The 5,216-nt window shown below is 47.5% G+C and overlaps 1 non-coding gene across 1 annotated transcript; it reads left to right on the forward strand.

Moving 5' to 3' along the window:
• Window positions 1-4,210: 4,210 nt before the first annotated feature.
• Window positions 4,211-4,344, forward strand: LOC129149602 (U11 spliceosomal RNA). Its single transcript, XR_008556478.1, has one exon. It is a non-coding gene; the product is annotated as a U11 spliceosomal RNA (small nuclear RNA).
• The last annotated feature ends 872 nt before the right edge of the window (window positions 4,345-5,216 follow it).

Genomic DNA, 5,216 nt, shown 5'->3' on the forward strand with positions numbered 1-5,216 from the left:
CAAACAAAACAAAAAAAACAAACTAGACCACCAACTTACACCATACACAAGAATAAACTCAAAATGGATAAAAGACTTAAATGTAAGACGTGAAACCATAGAAATTCTTGAAGAAAACACAGGCAGCAAAATATCAGACATCTCACGTAACAAAATTTTCATTGATACAACGCCTAGGGCAAAAGAAACAATGGAAAAATAAATAAATGGGATTACATTAAAATAAAAAGCTTCCGCACAGCAAAAGACAACAGCATCAAAATGAAAAGGGAGCCCACTGTATGGGAGAACATATTTGGCAATGATACATCTGATAAAGGGTTAATATCTAAAATATATAAAGAACTCATACAACTCAACAAAAGGAAGACAAATAACCCACTCAAAATTGAGCAGAAGACCTATACAGACACTTCTCCAAAGAGGACATGCAAATGGCTAAGAGACATATGGAAAAATGCTCAACGTCACTGATCATCAGAGAGATGCAAATGAAAACGACAATGAGGTATCACCTCACACCTGCCAGAATGACTACCATCAACAAATCAACAAACAAGTGCTGGCGAGGATGTGGAGAAAAGGGAACCCTAGTGCACTGCTGGTGGGAATGCAGACTGGTGCAGCCACTATGGAAAACAGTGTGGAGTTTCCTCAAAAAGTTAAATATGGAACTGCCTTTTGAATCAATGATCCCACTTCTAGAATATATCCTAAGAATCCTGAAACACCCATTAGAAGGAATGTATGCACCCCTATGTTCATAGCAGCACTATTTATAAGAGTTAAGATCTGGAAACAGCCCAAGGGCCCATCAGTAGATGAGTGGATAAAAAGCTGTGGTACATTTATACCGTGGAATGCTACGCAGCAGTAAAAAAGAAGGATCTCTTACCCTTTGAGATAGCATGGAGGGACCTGGAGAGTATCATGCTAAGTGAAAGAAGTCAGTCAGAGAAAGAGAAGTATCACATGATCTCCCTTATATGTGGAATTTAATGAACAAAATAAACGGACAGGGATGGAAACCGAGCTTTGGCTGGACAGCACCGGCGTGGTGCACCAGTGCTGATCTGGCTATGACACTGCTGAGTGTCAACCTCCAACAGCAGGGCCAATGCCAAGGCCCATCATGGCCTCCCTCCCTGGGGGATAAGCGGGCCATTTTCTGGCAGGTTTGTTGGGTTGGACCCTTGCCATCACGGAAGAAGTGTTCTGTCCTTCCAGAATGATGCCTGTTCCAATGCCTGTTGCCTCCCCTGCCGGAGGAGCCTCTCTGTGCAGCACCACGGTCCATAGACTCAGAGGCCAGCTTCCCTACCGCACGGAATTCCACACAGCATCGCTTCCCACCAAGGGATGCATGTTATGACAAAGGCGTGTGCCGGTAGGCTATCATCCCCCCACCCCCTCATCCCCACTGAAAGCAGCTGACTTGTGGGGACAGGGGGAGGCCTGATGAGGGCTCCATTAGGACACCATCTGAGAGACGGTCCTTTTAAGGGCTGGTGTGCTGGCCTGCAAAGTGTTAGATGACTCAAACAGCGACCAAATGCTGTGGCACCTCCCCTTATGCAGAATTCACAGGCCTGGGAGCCTGCGGTGCCCATAGGAGTGGCCCTCTCATGTGTCACTGACAGCCCCTTAGTGAAGTTTGCTTTCTCTCCCGGTCACTGTAGACCCTGTGGGAGCGTACAGGCCCTGGTGCCCGGGGAGGAATATTTCACAGTTTGGTTCCTACTGGCAGCTGAGAGGGTCCCCTGACTTGGGCTCTCCTGTCATCGCACCAAAAGGGAGATGGAAGGAGACACTGTACTGGGCAGGGGGCTGGCCCCAGTTACCAGGAAGACGTTTTGTTGTTGCTACACAGTGGGAGCAAAGAGGTTGAACCCCGGGGTTCCCGGGTGCCTCCCTGGCCCAATAGTGCTGGTTAATGGGAGTGCACCCCACCCTGCAGTGAAGACAGGCGCATGCAGGAAGGACAGACACTGTAGGAGTGGAGGCTCGGAAAAGAAGCACCAGGTAAAGAGGCCCAGGGGTCAAGGTTCTGGCAGACAGTAAGGGGAGAAGAGGAAGCTCTGAGTATCAACTCAGGTCTGCCTGCCAGCCATAAAGCAAGGACTTGGGGCAGCTATGGTTTAATCAGTTGTTTCTCCACTGACCCACTGCCCACTCCTTTCCTGCTATCACACATGAAAAACACTGATGGTGGTGAGCATTTTAGGTTTCCAGTATGACCAAATTGAGGACCCAACCCATCTATAATAATAAAAGCGTAATATGCAAATTGACCGAACGACCGAACAGCAGAACGACTGTCCGGACAACCTTCCGGATGACCATGCTATGACACACACTGGCACCAGGCCAGCCAGGGCAGGTGCTATGCAATTGTTTGGGGGCCCCTCCATCATCCCACAATTGCCCCACAGAGGGAGGCCCAGGCCAGCCAAGCAATCGCACCCCATGCCTGTCACCCGCAGAGGGAGGTGACTGGTGGCAGGGGAGGGGGGACAGCACTGCACAGATGGCAAGCAGTGGCAGTGGCCGGGGGAAGGAGAGCCTCAATAGGCCCTGATTGCTGGCCAGGCCTAGGGGACCCTACCCAAGGGGTCCTGGATTGTGAGAGGGCCCAGGCTGGGCTGAGGGACACCCCCTTGCCCCGTGCATGAATTTCGTTCACCAGGCCTCTAGTCCATAATAATACTATAACTGACTGGTTGGCAAACTTTGGCCTATGAACCAAATCCACTGTCACCTGTTTTTGTAAATAAAGTTTTATTGGGACACAGCCACACTCATTGTTTATGGATCATCTGTGGCTGCTGCAGCAGAGTGGAGTTGTAACAAAGATGGTATGGCTCACAAAGCCTAAACATTTACTACCAGCCCTTGATAAAAAAAAAAAAAAAGTTGTACTGGCGAGCATGTGGGGAAAAGGGAACCCTTGTACACTGTTGGTGAGAATGTAAAATGGTGCAGTCACTATAGAAAATAGTATGGAAGTTCCTCAAAACATTAAAAATAGAGCTACCTTATGACCCAGAAATTCTGCTTCTAGGTATGAATGCAAAAAAATGGGAACCCTATCTCAAGAAGATATGTGCACTGCCATGTTTACTGCAGCATTATTTACAGTAGCCAAAGCAAGGAAGCAACCTAATCGTCCATCAACGGATGAATGGATAAAGAAGATGTGGCATATTTACATATATACATTTTTTAAAAATATATTTTATTGATTTTCCACAGAGAGGAAGGGAGAGGGACAGAGAGTCAGAAACACCGATGAGAGAGAAACATTGATCAGCTGCCTCCTGCACACCCCCCACTGGGGATGTGCCCGCAACCAAGGTACATGCCCTGGACTGGAATCGAACCTGGGACCCTTCAGTCAGCAGGCGAACGCTCTATCCACTGAGCCAAACCAGTCAGGGCTACATATATACATTTATACACAGATATACACAATGGAATGTTCTTCAGCCATAAAAAAAAAAAAAAAATAAGTAAATCTTGCCGTATGTGAGAACATGGATAGATCTTGAGGCGTTATGCTGAGTGAAATAAATCAGACAATTACCCTATGATCTTATTTATTTGTGGTATCTACACAAACAAAACTGAATTGATAGATACAAAAAAACAGATTGGTGATTGCCGGAAGCAGGGGGTAGGAGGTGGGTGAAATGGGTGAAGGAGGTCAAAAGGTACAAACTTCCACTTATCTATACTAATAAAAGGGTAATATGCTAATTAGACTGGGAGACCTTCCAGGAGACCTTCCGAACATTCTTCTGGACAAAGCCATGGTGGTGGGGTCGAGGTAGAGGTGGTTAGGGGCCAAGAAAGGAGGGCAGTTGTGGGTGATCAGGCTGGTGGCGGGGGGTATTTGGGGGTGAGCAGGCCGGCAGGGGGGCAGTTGGGGACAAGCAGGCCAGCAGGCAGAGTGGTTAGGGGCAATCAGGCAGGCAGGCAGGTGAGCAGTAGGAGCCAGCAGTCCCGGATTGTGAGAGGGATGTCCACAGGGATCGGGCCTAAACCAGCAGTTGGACATCCCTCGAGGGGTTCCATATTGGAGAGGGTGCAGGCTGGACTGAGGGTCCCCCTGCCCCGCATGAATTTTGTGCACCGGGCCACTAGTAAAATACATAAGTCCTGGGGCAATAACGTACAGCATGGTGACTATCGTTAATAATACCGGGTCTTAAAAAAGGGCTTCTGTCGTGAGTGTCACACATAGAGCAGCCTGATTGCTCTACGTGCAGAATCGACATCAAGAGGTTTAGGAAGCATAATATTTTGATACTTGGGCAGCTGGTGATCGTTGGTCCTGGTGCCCACAAAAATAAAATAAAATAAAATAAAATAAAATAAAATAAAATAAAATAAAATAAAATAAAATAAAATAAATAAAATAAAAATACTGGGTCTTAAAAGTTCTCATCACAAGAGAAAGATATTGTAACTGTGTGTGGTAATGGGTATAAAACGTATTGTGGGGATCATTTTTCAATATCCACAAATATAAGATCATTATGTTCTACACCTAAAACTAATATAATGTTATATGTCAATTATATCTCAATTTTTTAAAAAAAGAAAAAGTTGGCCAATCCCCGCTGTCACTCCTGGGAATTATGGGGCCCGTCTGTGGGGACACAAACTTTTCCCCGAGTGAGTGAATGCTGAGGACTGAAGGGGCAGACTGTTTGGGGGGCCTTCCGTTTGGCCATCTCTACCTTCTCCATCCTGGTCTGGATCCCAGGGGGTCAGTCTGCAGGGCCCCTCGAAGCGCCCGCCTTTCCTTTGGGTTCAGCAATGGGAAGCATTTAGCAGGAGAGCAGACGGCGAGGGAAGAGCGACAGCCTTCTTGCAGAGTCACCTGCACCCCCCAACCCAAGGTCACAGCTTCTAGCCAACAGCCTTCTCCCCGCAGCCCATCCAGCATGAGCTCCGGAAGCCTCGCCCTCCCCCGCTCATTCAGGCCCAGGCACAGCGATGGTTCCCTGTGTTATTAGCACCAGAGTGCGGCCTGCAGTGTTCCTACACCCTGTCACACCTTCAAAAGGGCCCGTTTACGAAAAGCTTCTCAAACTACCCAGTTCGTGCAGGAACCCTGACTGGTACAAAGTATAACTTTGCTTATTTTTTCTACAACTAAACTTATTTTGAATCCACCAGGATTGGGTTCAATTTTAGCAGATTTCTGGTAA

Source organism: Eptesicus fuscus, chromosome 6 (assembly GCF_027574615.1).
Source record: "Eptesicus fuscus isolate TK198812 chromosome 6, DD_ASM_mEF_20220401, whole genome shotgun sequence".
Lineage (NCBI taxonomy): Eukaryota > Metazoa > Chordata > Mammalia > Chiroptera > Vespertilionidae > Eptesicus > Eptesicus fuscus.